We start from the raw sequence: 18,585 nt of genomic DNA, 5'->3' as shown, positions 1-18,585 counted from the left end.
GACCCTCGCTTCTATTATAAACAACTCCAACACCACGTGGACTAAAAAAGAATGTTTATTCCCTCCAGAAAACATGGGGCTGGATTTTGGACACACCCCCTATCACATGACAAATGACATCATACCTGGAAGGAGCCCATACATTCTAGCATTATATGATTGCTCTGTGCTTACAGGACCTGTGATGATGTCACAGTCATGTGACCAGTCACATGAGGGGGAGGAGCCATTGTACAGTTTGCAAACTTTGCAGGAAGTGAGGTGTTTTCCCTTGTGGGAAGCTGTCGCATGTAAGAGAAGAAGCTGCTGAGAGTTAGGTAATGATGGCGCCGAGAGCGTGTGTGTGATGAAGGGGAGCGGGACCAAATCCTGGTGGGAAGAGTGACCGGGAGCTTTCACCTACTGGGATTTTAGACATTGCCATATATCTAGTGTGCGGCTCTGCAGGAGGAGGGATGTGGAGAGTCGCCATCAGTGGCGTAACTAGAGTTTGATGGGCCCCGGTGCAAAGTTCAGACCTGGGCCCCCCCCTCCACATACACCGACACTTGGGATAGGGGATAATAACACTGAAACTCAGGGTACAGGATAATGACGCTGACACTTGGCTCTTACCCTCACCACCCAGGTTTCCCATGATCTGAAATCCCTCTATGAGCACACAGCTTTCCTATGTTCTGCTATACATCTTTCCCTCAGCACCCAGCTTTCCCATATCAGAGCATGAGAAAGCTAGGTGCTGAGAGATGTACAGCAGAGCATGGGAAAGCTGGGTGCTGAGGGAAAAAGCCTTTTTCCCTCAGCACAAAACATTCACATCCCATGCTTGTATCTTTGTCCCCCCTTGTATATAGTTATCCAAATACTATAATGGCCCCCGCATAGCCTTGCATATAGTAGAGGGTCCCACATAACCCTTCATATTAGAATGCAGCTACATAGTCCTCCATATATTATAATGCACCCCCATAATCCTCCTTGTAAAAAGTAGCCCTTCAATTATAATGAATTTGTCATAGTTCTCCATGTATTATAATCCTTTTCCCATAGTCTTCCATGTATTATACTGCACCACATAGTCCTCCATGTATAAAGTAGCCCTTCAATTATAATGAATTTGTCATAGTTCTCCATGTATTTTAATTCGCCCCCATAGTCCTCCATATATTATACTGCACCCCATAGTCCTCCATGTTTTATAATGCACCCCCATAGTCCATGTATAGGGTAGGCTCCGTAGTCTTCCATATATTATAATGTAGCCCCCATAGTCCTATATGTATTATAACGCAACCCCATAAAACTTCATATTGTGTTATGCAGCCCCATACTCCTCCATGTATAATGCACCCCTATATTCCATGTATAAGGTGTCCTTCATTTTGTATTATGTAGCCCCATAGACCTCCATGTATAATGCAGCCCTATAGACCTCCAGTATAATGCAGGCCCATACTCCTCCATGTATAATGCACCCCTTTATTCCATGTAAAAGGTGTCCTTCATTTTGTATTATGCAGCCCTATAGACCTCCAATATAATGCAGCCCCATAGACCTCTATGTATAATACACCCCTATAGTCCATGTATAAGGTGTCCTTCATGTTTATTATATAGCCCTCCCCCCAGGCCTCCATATATAATAATGCAGCCAGCCTCTCCAGGCCTCCATGTATAATATAGCAGCCAGCCTCTCCAGGCCTCCATGTATAATATAGCAGCCAGCCTCTCCAGGCCTCCATATATAATAATGCAGCCAGCGTCTCTAGGCCTCCATGTATAATGTAGCAGCCAGCCTCCCCAGGCCTCCGTGTATAATAATGCAGCCAGCCTCCCCAGGCCCCCGTGTATACTAATGCAGCCAGCCTCCCCAGTCCTCCATGTATAATATAGCAGCCAGCCTCCCCAGTCCTCCATGTATAATATAGCAGCCAGCCTCCCCAGGCCTCCATGTATAATATAGCAGCCAGCCTCCCCAGTTCTCCATGTATAATAATGCAGCCAGCCTACCCAGGCCTCCATGTATAATATAGCAGCCAGCCTACCCAGGCCTCCATGTATAATATAGCAGCCAGCCTCCCCAGGCCTCCATGTATAATATAGCAGCCAGCCTCTCCAGGCCTGCATGTATAATATAGCAGCCAGCCTCTCCAGGCCTCCATGTATAATATAGCAGCCAGCCTCTTCAGGCCTCCATGTATAATATAGCAGCCAGCCTCTCCAGGCCTCCATGTATAATATAGCAGTCAGCCTCTCCAGGCCTCCATGTATACTAATGCAGCCAGCCTCTCCAGGCCTCCATGTATAATATAGCAGCCAGCCTGTCCAGGCCTCCATATATACTAATGCAGCCAGCCTCTCCAGGCCTCCATGTATACTAATGGAGACAGTCTCCCCAGGCCTCCATTTATAATGCAGTCTCCCCAGTCCTCTGGCCACCGTGTACTCTCTAATATATACTAATTTATATAAAAAAAACAAGTACTCACCCTCTCTCTTCCTTCCACCGTTGCTCTGTCTTCACGTCTCCTCATTCCACTGCTGCTGTCCTCACTGCTCTCCTCATTCCTCCACCGCTGCTCTGTCCTCATCTCTCTCCTCTTTCACCGCTGCTCGTCCCCCTCTCTCCCGGTGCTCTGGTTGGCATCCTCCCGTCCTGCGCTCTGTGCTCTCTCTGAGCACAGCAGTCGCACAGGAGTGACGCCACCGCGCAGGCACGGGGGGGGGGGGGGGGAATTATAATGCATAGAGTGCCACCGGCAGCTCTATGCTTCACCATTACTGTGCGCGATGACGGGGGAGGGGGCCCCGGTGCCACCGCTGACACCAGGCAGGGGGGCCCGGTGTCGACGGCGGCAGTGGGTCATATAGCGGCCGCGTGGTCTGTGACAGATCAGCGCAGCTCCTCTCTCACTGACAGGAGTTGACTGCTGATCTGTCGGGTGGCCGCCGGGCCCCAAACCTCCCGGGCCCGGTCGCAATGGCGACCGCTGTGACCGCGGTAGTTATGCCCCTGGTCTGTACTGTCGCATTTACAATCACAAAATTTTGAACAGCCACCCCATGTGACTCAGGGAACGTCATAGACTATGTGTTGGGGGAAATTTAACCCTGCGCTTTAGTTATTCACTAAAAAACCTGCTTACATTAAAGTCAATGGAGCTTCCGGCTACAGGTCATTAATAGGAGCTCTGATTGGTTGCTATAGGCAACAAGGAACATTCTTCGTATAAGAAGCTTATGTGTGAGGTAATATGATTTCAGGGAAGAGATGGATAAAGAGACAGAGAGCGCGAGATAGATAGAGATACAGACAGACACAGACAGAGAGCGAGACAGAGAGAGTGGGAGAGAGACAAAAAGACACCGTAGTTACTATCCCGGGCAATGCCCGTTACTACAGCTAGTTGCATATTAAAACAAGAGAAAGAGTGTTTGAAGTCCAAAAAGTAAATTAGTAACTAACCTTGTGAGTTAATGCAATAATCTTTATAAAATATCAAAATACAAGGAATGGGGTACAAACATACAGATAAATTATGTAAAAATCCAAAGTGAGTAAGAATACAGATAAAAAATGTCTGGTACACAAGACACATGTATAATTACAAATCTCTAAATACATTCAATTAAGCAAGTAAAGAAGAGTGTCAGCAGCATACTGCATCAATAACCTGATATAATGGGGTCTAGAGGTTACACCTCCTCTCATAGATAGCCACAAGGTGTCATCAGAGTATAGGAGATGTTTATGGATATTTAAAATTATCCTGTAGGGTTCAAGTAAGACAATAGCCACTGTGTGCAGAATTATTAGGCAAGTGAGTATTTTAATCACATCATTTTTTGTGCATGTTGTCCTACTCCAAGCTGTATGGGCTTGAGAGCCAACTACCATTTAAGTAAATCAAGTGATGTGCATCTCTGTAATGAGGAGTGGTGTGGTGTAATGACATCAACACCCTATATAAGGTGCGTTTAATTATTAGGCAACTTCCTTTCCTTTGCCAAAATGGGTCAGAAGAGAGATTTGACGAGCTCTGAAAAGTGCAAAATTGTGAGATGTCTTGCAGAGGAATTCAGCAGTCTTGAAATTGCCAAACTTTTGAAGCGTGATCACCGAACAATCAAGCGTTTCATGGCAAATAGCCAATAGGGTCGCAAGAAGCGTGTTGGGCAAAAAAGGCGTGAAATAACTGCCCATGAATTGAGGAAAATCAAGCGTGAAGCTGCCAAGATGACATTTGCCACCAGTTTGGCTATATTTCAGAGCTGCAACATTATTAGAGTATCAGAAAGCACAAGGTGTACCATACTCAGGGACATGGCCAAGGTAAGGAAGGCTGAAAAAGGACCACCTTTGAACAAGAAACATAAGATAAAACGTCAAGACTTGGCCAAGAAATATCTTAAGAATGATTTTTCAAAGGTTTTATGGACTGATGAAATGAGTCACTCTTGATGGGCCAGATGGATGGGCCAGAGGCTAGATCAGTAAAGGGCAGAGAGCTCTGGTATGGGCTGATATCATCAAAGATGAACTTGTGGGACCTTTTCGGGTTGAGGATGGAGTGAAGCTCAACTCCCAGACCTGCTGCCAGTTTCTGGAAGACAACTTCTTCAAGCAGTGATACAGGAAGAAGTCGGTATCATTCAAGAAAAACATGATTTTCATGCAGGACAATGCTCCATCACATGCATCCAACTACTCCACAGTGTGGCTGGCCAGTAAAGGTCTAAAAGATGAAAAAATAATGACATGGCCCCCTTGTTCACCTGATCTGAACCCCATAGAGAACCTGTGGTCCCTCATAAAATGTAAGATCTACAGGGAGGGAAAACAGTACACCTCTCGGAACAGTGTCTGGGAGGCTGTGGTGGCTGCTGCACGCAATGTTGATCGTAAACAGATCAAGCAACTGACAGAATCTATGGATGGTAGGCTGTTGAGTGTCATCATAAGGAAAGGTGGCTATATTGGTCACTAATTTTTTGGGGGTTTGTTTTTGCATGTCAGAAATGTTTACTTCTAAATTTTGTGCAGTTATATTGGTTTACCTGGTGAAAATAATCAAGTGAGATGGGAATATATTTGGTTTTTATTAAGTTGCCTAATAATTCTGCGCTGTAATGTAGAACTGGTGGAGGAAGGTTGAACTAGATGGACCTAGGTCTTTTTTCAACCTTAGTAACTATGTAACTATGTAATAGTTACCTGCACAAACAGATATCCTTGTAAGATATCCTCCTAAGCCAAATCTATAAAAAAAAACAAAACACTCCAACTTCCAAAAAAATATTAAGCTTTGATATTTATGAGTCTTTTGGGTTGATTGAAAACATACAGTAGTTGTTGATCAATAATAAAGAAAATCCTCTAAAATACAACTTGCATAATAATTCTGCACGCGGTATATATTGTGGGTGAGAAAAGCGGAGATCAACCAAAACTTACCCATAATCAATATGGTCAGGGAGAGGTGCATGTGCCCCAATGTGTGTTTCGCAATGGCTTTTCGGGGGGGCCGCAACGGTTGCGTTATGTGGGCGTCTGATATGTGGATTCGGTAATTGTTAATGTTATGTTCACGGGGCGAGCATTGTATTAGTGGGTCCATTGGACCGAAGGTACTGTTCACTTGTCTGGGGGAGCAAACTGGACCGGCAGCTGAGTCTTCACTATTGCCACCGGAGGTGGCATCCGGTTCACATGCTGGTGAGCAGCCCCAGGGGATCTGCAATACCCCGTCAGCTGGTGCCATGGCCACAGTGCAGTCTCTGGTGGTACCAGCAGGCAGAGTCGTGGATCCGTGTGGATGGATGGATTGATTTTGACGGAAGCAGCAGCTAGCTTGGATACTTGCAGTAGCTGTTATCTGTCAGACAGCCGACGTAGATGGTAGTAACAGCAGATAAGTAGTGCAGTGAAACGGAGGCACAAATCAACAGCATGTAATACAATAATAGCAGCAGCACAGAGGACTTGAGAAGTAGCAAAATTACAAACTCGTTGCTCAGGCACCTTCGTTAGTGGGAAGCTGCATTAACTACCTACAACCTCTCAGCTGACCTGAGGCACTTATTGGTCAGGGTACCCTGGCCCTTTTAAGAAAAGAAGCGTGACCGCGCAAGCACCCTTAGGGTAGAACGAGGAAGCCTGTGAGGTGTACAGAACACTGGGGCGTGGACCGGGGACAGGGCAGCCAGCGCAGGATGCCCGGGCAGGTGAGAGAACCGGTGTCCCCACCCGGAGAGGGAGGCAGGATAGCGCAGTGACACTAGTATGGGCATTACAGTTAACAAGCTGCTGGTTTGTTTGGCCGCATGCCAGCGAAGGTCCGATTGAAGGTCAGGTGTTTCCGGCCTTCCAGGTGGCGGCATGGGTCAAAAGAATACTTCCTGTGACGTTATATAGATCTGTGCTGCCCCATTGAGGAAGTCTTCAGCAACAGACCTAAGCAGAGCATCACTGTGCATGCGGACTCGGCGGCGGCGATTTTACATACTAGTAAGAAATGCGCAAAGCCTTAAAAAAAAAAAAAAAGTAAAATTAGAAATAGGGTAGGGCATGACCTATCGGGAAGCTGTAGTGATTGCATTCCCATAGGGGCCTATGTCCTAAGACTTAAATACATAACTGTCACATATCTTATATTTATATATACAGTATCAACCCCCTGAATTCTATGGTATCCAGTATACAAAGATGACACTATTTATAGACCATGTACAGTCATATGAAAAAGTTTGTGCACCCCTATTAATGTTAACCTTTTTTCTTTATAACATTTTGGGTTTTTGCAACAGCTATTTCAGTTTCATATATCTAATAACTGATGGACTGAGTAATATTTCTGGATTGAAATGAGGTTTATTGTACTAACAGAAAATGTGCAATCCGCATTTAAACAAAATTTGACCGGTGCAAAAGTATGGGCACCTCAACATAAAAGTGGCATTAATATTTTGTAGATCCTCCTTTTGCAAAAATAACAGCCTCTAGTCGCTTCCTGTAGCTTTTAATGAGTTCCTGGATCCTGGATGAAGGTATATTTGACCATTCCTGTTTACAAAACAATTCCAGTTCAGTTAAGTTTGATGGTCGCCGAGCATGGAAAGCACGCTTCAAATCATCCCACAGATGTTCAATGATATTCAGGTCTGGGGACTGGTATGGCCATTCCAGAACATTGTAATTGTTCCTCTGCATGAATGCCTGAGTAGATTTGGAGCGGTGTTTTGGATCATTGTCTTGCTGAAATATCCATCCCCTGCGTAACTTCAACTTCGTCACTGATTCTTGCACATTATTGTCAAGAATCTGCTGATACGGAGTTGAATCCATGCGACCCTTAACTTTAACAAGATTCCCGGTGCCGGCATTGGCCCCACAGCCCAAAAGCATGATGAAACCTCCACCAAATTTTACTGTGGGTAGCAAGTGCTTTTCTTGGAATGCCGTGTTTTTTTGCCTCCATGCATAACGCCTTTTTGTATGACCAAACAACTCCATCTTTATTTCATCAGTCCACAGGACCTTCTTTCAAAATGTAACTGGCTTGTCCAATTGTGCTTTTGAATACCTCAGGCGACTCTGTTTTTGGCGTGTTTGCAGAAACTGCTTTTTTCGCATCACTCTCCCATACAGCTTCTCCTTGTGCAACGTGCGCTGTATTGTTGACCGATGCACATTGACACCATCTGCAGCAAGATGATGCTGCAGGTCTTTGGAGGTGGTCTGTGGATTGTCCTTGACTGTTCTCACCATTCTTCTTCTCTGCCTTTCTGATATTTTTCTTGGCCTGCCACATCTGGGCTTAACAAGAACTGTACCCGTGTTCTTCCATTTCCTTACTATGTTCCTCACAGTGGAAACTGACAATTTAAATCTGTGAGACAACTTTTTGTATCCTTCCCCTGAACAACTATGTTGAATAATCTTTATTTTCAGATCATTTGAAAGTTGTTTTGAAGAGCCCATGATGCCACTCTTCATAGGAGATTCAAATAGGAGAACAACTTGCAAGTGGCCACCTTAAATACCTTTTCTCATGATTGGATACACCTGCCTATGAAGTTCAAAGCTCAATGAGGTTACAAAACCAATTTAGTGCATTAGTAAGTCAGGAAAAAGTTGTTAGGAGTGTTCAAATCAAGAAATTAGTGCCCATACTTTTGCAGCGGTCAAATTTTTTTAAATGCGGATTGCACATTTTCTGTTAGTACAATAAACCTCATTTCAATCCTGAAATATTACTCAGTCCATCAGTTATTAGATATATGAAACTGAAATAGCTGTGGCAAAAACCCAAATTGTGATAAAGAAGAAAGGTTAACATTAATAGGGGTGCCCAAACTTTTTCATATGACTGTATAAACAAATATATATCCCATGTATATCTATGTGAGAACATCAAGCAAAAAGGTAACATACAGTGCTGGCCAAAAGTATTGGCACCCCTGCAATTCTGTCATATAATACTCAGTTTCTTCTTGAAAATGATTGCAATCACAAATTGTTTGGCATTATTATCTTAATTTATTCTGCTTGCAATGAAAAACACAAAAGAGAATGAAACAAAAATCAAATCATTGATCATTTCACACAAAACTCCAAAAATGGGCCAGACAAAAGTATTGGCACCCTTAGCCTAATACTTGGTTGCACAACCTTTATCCAAAATAACTGCGAACAACCGCTTCCGGTAACCATCAATGAGTTTCTTACAATGCTCTGCTGGAATTTTAGACCATTCTTATTTGGCAAACTGCTCCAGGTCCCTGAGATTTGAAGGGTGCCTTCTCCAAACTGCCATTTTGAGATCTCTCCACAGGTGTTCTATGGGATTCAGGTCTGGACTCATTGCTGGCCACTTTAGTAGTCTCCAGTGCTTTCTATCAAACCATTTTCTAGTGCTTTTTATAGTGTGTTTTGTGTCATTGTCCTGATGGAAGACCCAGCTTTCTCACACTGGGCCCTACATTATGCTGCAAAATTTATTGGTAGTCTTCAGACTTCATAATGCCATGCACACGGTCAAGCAGTCCAGTGCCAGAGGCAGCAAAGCAACCCCAAAACATCAGGGAACCTCTGCCATGTTTGACTGTAGGGACCGTGTTCTTTTCTTTGAATGCCTCTTTTTTTTTTCCTGTAAACTCTATGTTGATGGCTTTTCCCAAAAAGCTCTGCTTTTGTCTCATCTGACCAGAGAACATTGTTCCAAAACGTTTTAGGCTTTCTCAGGTAAGTTTTGGCAAACTCCAGCCTGGCTTTATGTCTCGGGGTAAGAAGTGGGGTCTTCCTGGGTATCCTACCATATAGCCCCTTTTCATTCAGACGCCGACGAATAGTACGGGTTGACACTTGTACCCTCGGACTGCAGGGCAGCTTGAACTTGTTTGGATGTTAGTCGAGGTTCTTTATCCACCATCCGCACAATCTTGCGTTGAAATCTCTTGTCAATTTTTCTTGTCCTTCCACATCTAGGGAGGTTAGCCACAGTGCCATGGGCTTTAAACTTCTTGATGACATTGCGCACTGTAGACACAGGAACTTTCAGGTCTTTGGAGATGGACTTGTAGCCTTGAGATTGCTCATGCTTCCTCACAATTTGGATTCCCAAGTCCTCAGACAGTTCTTTGGTCTTCTTTCTTTTCTCCATGCTCATACACACAATGACACAGGACAAAGGTTGAGTCAACTTTAATCCATGTCAACTGGCTGCAAGTGCGATTTAGTTATTGCCAACACCTGTTAGGTGCCACAGGTAAGTTACAGGTGCTGATATTTACACAAATTAGAGAAGCATCACATGATTTTTCAAACAGTGCCAATACTTTTGTCCACCCCCTTTTTTATGTTTGGTGTGGAATTATATCCAATTTGGCTATATGACAAATTTATTTTTTTTTTCATTGAAGACAAATTAAATGAAGATAATAATACCAAAGAATTTGTGATTGCAATCATTTTCATTTCATGCAAAGTCCAATAACGACCAATTAAAAGGTCAACAGAGATTGGTCCCGCTGTGGATGTAAAGTTGTTGATGGCTTGTAAACAATGTGCGAATTCTTTGATTCCACAGATCTAGACACCCGCCACGGTGGGAGTGACTAAAAATGAAAGATAAAAAAACACATTAAAATTCAGAACCAAAAAATCATGAAAGTCATCGGTATAGTTACAAAGAACCACAAAATCCGCATCATGGAACTGAGCAAAAGAGGCAAAAAAGGAAAAGGGAGGGGAAAAGGACAAATGAGTAGGTAAAAAGGGGGAGGGGAAAATGTTTTAGAGGGAAGAAAGGAGCCGCAAAATAAAGAGGTGAAGGAAACTGAAATTCATAAAAGGAGGAAAGCTCAACTTCTCATTTAGTCCTTCAGGTGACATAGTTCCTAACGTTACTATCTGTTGGCCTAATGCATATTGATCTGTATGTATTGCAAAAACTATTGTTTGTTTAATATGATGTGATTTTATGTCTGCATGCATGTTGTTCAGATGTTAACAAAGTTAAAAAAAAAAAAAAAGGTCCTCATTCATAGACAGGATGTTCCTCCTCTTCCTCCCAGTGTGTGTATTCTAGTGTGGAGCTGGAAGCTGAAGGTCACAGCAGATTTCTCTCTCCCTCTCCCAGAAACCAGACTGATCCTATTCTCATGTTGTAAGCTGGATGTTCTTAATTCTCAATAAATGAACATTCTCTGTTGCTCGCTGTGGACATCACGCTGATTAACCCGCTGCTAACACTATCCAACAACAGTCTAGCTGCGCCAGAGCTCGTTTGTAGTTACCCCCTCTAGAGCCCATGTGTAGTTTGTCAATCCCCCAGATCCTCTGGGTTACAATTCTGACGCAACTTGTGGCATAGTTTTGAGGGATGTGAGGTTATCAATTTTTCATGCTGCGCTGATGTTTCTCACGTGCTTCCTAGTTTGTGTATGGAGTTCCCTCGATGTCAGTCCCACATAAATGAGGTTACATTTACATGTGGTGTAATAAATTACGTAGGTGGTACTACAGGAAATCTAGTTTCTAATTCGAATCTCACCATTTGCTGAACAAAAAGCATGACCCACACTGGTAACACCCACATTTGGGTCTTCCTGTATTGAAAGGGAGTGTAGGTTTACAGACATAATGACTCTGCACGAGTAGCGCTTTAAGATTCTTTCCTCTCCTCAATGTCAAAAGGGGCCGATCTGGTAGATACTTTCTAAAACTGGGTTCTGTCTTAAGGACTGCCCAGTGTTTATTCAAAATCCCCATTATACTTTTCCACTGGTTTGTATTGGTTGATATAAACCTTATCTGCGCGGGTGCCAACCTACTGTTTTATTTGAATGGAAGATAGTAGTTAGTTTCTAGCGGTCCTCCTGGCACACTGGTATCCTTTTTTAATTGTTCTTCCACTATACCAAGTGTGCAGTAATCTGTCACAGAGATCACAGGCCTGTCTTTCAAAATGTTCATCCGTGGAACAGACCCGTTTGACTCCTAGAAACTGTCCCAAAGTGATGATAGATGGCGTATGAGCAGGGGTGGCATGCAAAAGGGCATTCACCAATGTATCTTTTCAGTAAATGTCTGTCTGGATAAGGCCATCTGCTTGGACTAAACCTTGATATCCAAATAATCGATTTCATATTTATGGTATTTGACTGTCAGGTGAATATTGTTCATGTTCATTGTCAATGTAGCACCCAGGGATATGGGGTACTCGGTTCCGGGCAGAGTCTCTATTGGGAATGTCACGGTGGTGGCCGTTACCTGGTTCCGTGCCCTGGGCCCTTTTTGTAATGGGGATATTTATAGGGGAGAATATGATAATGTTCACTTGTGACGCCACTTGCGGTGTTGCGGCTAAGTGTAGGGAGCCGCTGCTGCAGAATGTCTCTACTGGGGCCAGTAGTATTGCCAGCTAGAATGGTAGACCCTCCGCAAATAGGGTTTTGCCCCCGTAAGAAGGTAGTCCACAGAAGTATTCAGTGCAACTGGTTTACTCTCTGCAGATGTTAACTGGTTGCTCGAGGCCGGCTGGTTTCGCCTCCAGGTCCCCTACGTCCCAGTGCCGATCTGGTTCCCTGGTACCTTCTTCCCCTGTACCTGTCTCTGGTAAGTGGGTCCCCGTGGTATGGAACACTGGGGGTCCCCGTTCTATGGTTTGTCCACTTCTGTCCGCCTGACAGAAGCATGAACCCTGTGGGGTTGGAGTCCCTGGTCCTGTCTCCGGTTCTCCCTTTGCTACTGAGTCTTCGGATTTGTTAGGGTCAGCAAGGTCCTTGATGGTTCCCTTTGCTGTGTAGGTGTTAACAGGCCGGCCTGAAGCTCTTTCCTGTCCTAGGGTCCTGTACCCCGTTGGTGCGTAGTTCCGGGAGTACTCCACCGGCAACCACTTCTCCTGGGCACCAGGTCGCCGTTAATCCGAGTCAGGACGTTGCTTCACTTCCATCTTCACTCCTCTACTGCTGTCAACTCACTGACTACTCTCCACAGTCTGCCCCTCCCACCTGGTCAACTAGTGGACTGGATTGACTCCACCTGTAGACGGCCATCCATTGGTCCCACCCTAGCTGGGTACCATTGTATGGGGGATTGTTGGGGAAAAACTGGGATTACCTGGGTTCTTGGTGGTATCGGCACTGGGGTTCTGGGTCCCTAAGGGGGTAGGCCCTGCATCCTTGTGGGGATGCAGAACCTTGTAGCACCCTGATGGTCTCAGGGGTGCTACATCAACATGTACTTCGTTAGGTCAAGGACCGGTCCCCTCCAGATGATGAACACATCATCGATGTACCGAAGCCAGCACTACGCATGGGCAGTGGCAACTGCGCCGTCCCCAAACCCAAACTGAGCCTGCATTTTTCCTTGCACTTGACGGCTAATGTAATGAGCCGTCAAGTTCCTCTAACAGCCGCGAGTGAATCAGAGATCCACCAGTTGCTGGTATCCAGTTATATGCCACTGTCGATTACTGACGTCACAATTTAAAACACGCAGACAGGAAGCGCGTTACTAACCCCGCCCATCAGAGCACTCGTGACATGATCGTGGAGCACCAATGGGTTTTCATGACAGCCGGGAGTCGGCCAATTACAGCGGGGCGTCTGCTATGCCTGTCATGAGAATCCTCTTGTGAACGCTGGTTGTGAACCAGTATTCAATGGAGATAGTGATTTTTGCTATACATTGCAGTGCTGAGGCAATACACTGTATAGTACAAGTGATTGGCCATTCACAGCTTTAAGTCCTGTCGGGGGACTATTTAATCCTGTTAGAAAAATAAAAAAAGTTAAAAAATAATTAAATCTAAACTACACATATTTGGTATCGCCACGTTCAGAAACGCCAATCTTTCAAAATATAAAATAAGTTAATCTCATCAGTACACGGCATAGCAAGAAAAACAATCAAAACACCAGAATTAAGTTTTTTGGGTTGTCGTAGTAGTACAATAAAGTGCAAGAACAGACTATCAAAACATATCATCTATCTGTGAGGTAAATCCGGAGATATGACGATAAATCATGATATTCAAGCATGTCAGGAAGCCCTCTCCTGGTGTCACCCCCCCCCCCTTCCCTTCACACAACTGGTTTAGCAACAAATCCATGGCCATGTCCTGTGATATGGAAATTAGGTGGCTTTAGGACAATGGACACAGGATGACTCCCTGCCGTCACCCTGTAGTAGGAGCTGCTAGCTAGTTAGCAAGGCTATGGAAATAGCCAGACAGAACGACTCCAGTAAAAAATGGTTCATATCTCGCAAGCCATATTTCCGATAAATATGGCAACCATAAAAATGGTGTCTCCGCATGTGGACGATGCCGGCACCCCCTTTTTATGGGAGCAGGACATTGGGAAATGCCCCAGGCGTGATATCAGCCATATGGGAACTCGTAGACAGGTCATGAGTCCCCTCGTTCTGTAGCTAAATTCATAACTGTCACAATGAGAGCATTGGCGTCCGCCTACGACGCTCCCAGGCAAAGTTATAGCCAAAATCCCCTTTGCTGGATAATTCTGATCCATGCAGGGGGAGTGGCAGTGCTTCCCCGTGAGGTCACTAAGGTAGGAGGGGACCTGGATCTGCCCAGGTTGATAACCCTACTTCGGCCATTTTCCAGCGTTCTTCTGCTCGGGGGCCTGGTTGGGAAAGACCTGTGAGGGGGTTCCTGGAAACCTGGTCTACAGCGCCCCCCTGTGGCCAGACGCAACAAGGTAACTGCTGGAACTGTGTATGCCTGTTTGTAACCCATGCTTTGATTGTAACTGTACTCTGACATATGTATATTCTGTAGATTCCCTATTGTATATATTGTAGTTTCTAGTGTGCTTTAGGCGATTAAATTATATAATTATTCTTGGGCTGTTCTGTTATCTCGATCTTGAATCCCACGTCTGTGTGTTCGGCTAATAGTTACCGTGAAGCGGTTGGTGGCAGCGAGTTGTGCCAAGGATTATTGTGGGGAGGCCAGTGAGATTCGGGAAGATATTATATATTCCACCCGCGGAGGTCGGGGGAATATATACCTTACTCTCACCGGGGACCCTTCAATAATCGGCATAAGTAGTATAGCGGCCTCCTTGCTTATGGTCGGGCAATTCCATAATTGGCCTGACTATAAGAGGGGCGCTAGAGAGCGCGTCACGTGCTCTGTCTGTCGGTCGGGAGGTATAAAGGAGGGGTGACCCCCACTTGTTACCCCCCGATTGTGACGTACTGGTAGCCAGCGCGGGGGATTTCTGAGTGACCCCCCCGGTGGTTTGTGACATATTGGTGGCAAGCGGTGGGATCGAGATAATAGTGTGTGTGAGTGTGAGACCCATACTCCCAGACACTAAAGACTGCCTGCAGCAGCTGTGGCTGCTGGGGTCTTCAGACTAGCTCAACACTAGAGTGTCAGAGTGCAGATACTGTAAGGTGTGTGGAGGCATCAGGTGTCAGTTCTGTGTCAGTGACCAAAAGTCTGCAAGAATGGCTGAGAGCACCAGGAGCAAAGCCAAAGGAATGGCCGATGCTAAGGCCAGAGACGATGAGGAGGTTGTCCACGAGTCCTCCAGGAGCTCGACGCCAGAAAACAGCTCTGCAGAGGACATTGCACAACCGGGCACTGCTGGACAAGATGAGGAGCAGCTCGCCCAAGGGTCCTCAACGAGCCAGATGCCAGCCCTCCGCTCTGCAATGGACAGTGAATCACCAGGCTCCGCAGCGGGCCGCAGATCACCACGTGCCATTCCACCGAGCCTAGGAGGCTCGGATAGCCTTCTTCAAATGGCTATGGCCCTACGCCAGGCTGGAGACCGGGAGGGCTACAAGGAACTCATGGCCGAGCGTGAGCGGCAAGCAGCGCGTGAAGAGCGCCAGGCAGAGCGTAACTACCAGCTGCAGCTAGCTCAGCTCCGGCCCTCATCAGCCACCCGTGACCTTCCAGACACCAAACTTCCAAAGGTCCGTGTTGAGGACTTCCCAGTGCTGGAGAAGGATGGAGACTTGGACTCTTTCTTGACTGCTTTTGAACGGACTTGCTTGCAGCATCATCTGAACAAGGACCAGTGGGCCAAATACCTGACCCCCCGTTTAAGGGGTAAGGCCCTGGATATCCTTGGGGACTTGCCTGCTGAGGCGGATCAGGGCTACGACACCATCAAGCGGGCCCTGATCCAACAGTACAACCTCACCCCGGAGTCCTACCGCAAGAAGTTCCGGACGCTGCAGAAGGGACCAAAGGACTCCTGGGCTGACCACCGGCGGGCACTTGCCCGAGCTGCCGACCACTGGACCCAAGGCCTGCAGCTTTCCACCGGACCGGAGATCCTGGACTTGTTCATCACGGAGCAACTCTTGTGGAACTGCCCTGAGGATCTCCGCCAGTTCATCCGAGACCAGAAGCCAAAGGGGTCCACGGCTACAGCTGCCCTTGCCGATGACTACACCAACAACCGGGCCCCTGAGGCCAGGAGAGCGGCCACCAGCAGCACCTGGAGAGGGGGTAAGATGAATTCTGCGACTGCCCCACCTGCCCCTAGACTGCAGGGGGTGTCCCCCTCAACTCCCCTCTCCAGGCCCGTGGCAGAGCCAAGACGGTGCCACCAGTGCAACCTACCTGGACACTTCAAGGCCATGTGCCCTCAGCGTCCCAAGGCCCCGGCTCCGTCCCCGTCCCAAGGGCCGCCCAAGGTGTATTGTGTGGGTGGGGGTGGTGGTAGGTCCCTGGACAGCTTCCAACCTGTCACCGTCGGCCAGTCTGTGACCATAGGACTGCGAGACAGCGCCTCGGAGGTGACTCTGGTGCGGCCTGAGATGGTGTCCCCCCAAGACTTGATCCCTGGAAAAACCCTCGCTGTCTCCGGGATTGGAGGCATTGACCCGGCGCTGCCTGTTGCTGACATTTATGTGGACTGGGGCGCAGGGCGAGGGGTGAGGGAGGTGGGGGTAACTGATCGGATCCCTGCAAACGTGCTACTTGGGACAGATTTGGGGCAGATAACCTCCCAGTTTGGGCCCCAACCAAGGGCTGAACCTTCAGCCCGTACTGACATGACTCCTAACAATGTTAATGTGTTATCTATGAATGATGTAAGGGAGGAGGGAGTGAACTCTGATATTTCTGCTTGCACAGACACCATAGACACACACACAGCTGCAGCTGTGACAGGGGAGGGGGTCAGAGAAAGGTGTGACAATGCCTCTACAAGTAACCAGCCTGTGAGCTGGGATCTGTTGCCCTCTGCAGGGATAAGCAGAGAGCAGGGTGCTGCAGGGGGAGGACCAGTGTGTGGGGTGGGGGCTACCACAGCAAATGTGGGGTCCCCAGAGATTTCACACCGGGGTTCTGTTGCTGCAGGAGGGGAACAGGCAGGTGAGATTGGGGCCGGTCCAGGAGCGGAAGTGCTCCCAGGTAAGATCTCGGTGCATGGTTCCCCCACAACCGGGGTGTCAGGAAGCCAGGTAGGTCTGCCTGAACCGGCGACTTGGTCAGGAACGGAGGAGGAGCAGGCACGACCCACGGTCGCAGCGGCTGTGGCCGCTGTCACCCGCAGTGGGAGTGCTGGAAGCCAAGGGGCCTCCCGGAGGTCCGATAGCTCTTCCCCTTCTGACCAAGTGGCAGCCGAGTCAGGTGGAGGCCAGGACACAGGTCCCGGGGTACTGACTGAAGATGTGACAGTCTCGTCGATTCTGGCCACATCTAGTCAGGGGTTTCAGGCAGCGTTAGAAGCTGACGACAGCCTGAAAGCTCTTAAGGAGCAGGCGGCACAGCCTCCCTCGGACTCGGACCCGGAGAGAGTGGTCTGGGACCAAGGACGGCTGTACCGGGCCACGGTCCAGCAGGGTTCACCGGAGGCGTGGCCCAGGGACCGACAGTTGGTGGTACCCTATCCGTTCCGGACGGAGTTGTTGCGGATCGCACATGAGATTCCGATGGCCGGACACCTAGGGATCGCTAAGACCAAGGCCAGGTTAAACCAGCATTTCTACTGGCCAAAAATGGGGGCCGATGTGGCTGCCTACTGCCGTTCGTGTGAAACCTGTCAGAGAGTGGGGAAGGCGGGGCCACGCCCCAAAGCCCCACTGGTATCTCTGCCCATCATCGATGAGCCTTTCAGGAGGGTGGCTGTGGATCTGGTCGGCCCGCTGGCCATCCCCAGCAGCTCCGGGAAACGCTTCATACTGACGGTAGTGGACTATGCCACCCGGTACCCAGAAGCAGTGGCCTTGTCGTCCATTCGGGCTGACAAGGTGGCCACCGCATTGCTGGAGATTTTCTCCCGAGTGGGTTTTCCCCAGGAAATGCTCACTGACCGGGGGACCCAATTCATGTCCCAGCTGATGGAGACCCTCTGTAAGCAAGTCCAGGTGCGACATCTGGTGGCCAGCCCGTACCATCCACAGACTAATGGCCTGTGCGAGCGGTTCAATGGCACCTTAAAGCAGATGCTTAAGATGTTGGTCGACTCCCATGGGCGTGACTGGGAGCGGTATCTCCCACACCTGTTATTTGCTTACCGGGAGGTTCCACAGGCCTCAACAGGATTCTCACCGTTTGAGCTCCTGTACGGGCGACGTGTGCGGGGCCCCCTGGCTCTGGTGAAAGAGGCTTGGGAAGGGGATTTGGCCACCCCTGGAGTGTCGGTTATCGAGTATGTCATGCGCTTCCGGGACAAAATGCAGGCCTTGACGCAACTGGTACACGACAATATGGCTCAAGCCCAGGCCGATCAGAAGCGTTGGTACGACCAGAACGCTTGTGAGAGGACCTACCAAGTGGGTCAAAAGGTGTGGGTACTGGTCCCCGTACCACAGGACAAGCTTCAGGCAGCCTGGGAAGGCCCATACCTCGTGTACCAGCAGCTCAACCCTGTGACGTACCTGGTCACCCTGGACCCTGCCCGTGGAAGGCGGAAGCCCTTCCATGTGAACATGATGAAGGCACATCATGAGCGGGAGGCATGTGCGCTCCCCGTGTGCAACCTGCCCGAGGAGGGAGAAGCGGAAACCCTCTTGGATATGCTAGCCCAGGTTAGGGCAGGCGGATCCATTGAGGATGTGGAGGTTGGCCACCAGCTCTTGGAGGACCA

At 47.9% G+C, this 18,585-nt stretch overlaps 1 protein-coding gene across 1 annotated transcript in view; it reads left to right on the top strand.

Moving 5' to 3' along the window:
* The first annotated feature begins 234 nt into the window (after window positions 1-234).
* The window catches only part of LOC142312873 (uncharacterized), a 346,266-nt gene continuing 327,915 nt past the window's right edge, over window positions 235-18,585 (top strand). The window contains exon 1 of the mRNA XM_075351858.1: window positions 235-317. The gene's annotated coding sequence lies outside the window, so the exon portion shown is untranslated. The remainder of the gene's footprint in view (window positions 318-18,585) is intronic.

The sequence above is a fragment of the Anomaloglossus baeobatrachus genome, chromosome 5 (assembly GCF_048569485.1).
Source record: "Anomaloglossus baeobatrachus isolate aAnoBae1 chromosome 5, aAnoBae1.hap1, whole genome shotgun sequence".
In the NCBI taxonomy this organism is placed as follows: Eukaryota; Metazoa; Chordata; class Amphibia; order Anura; family Aromobatidae; genus Anomaloglossus; species Anomaloglossus baeobatrachus.
The sequence above is the reverse complement of the archived record's forward strand: the minus strand, read 5'-3'. Positions and strand labels throughout refer to the sequence as shown.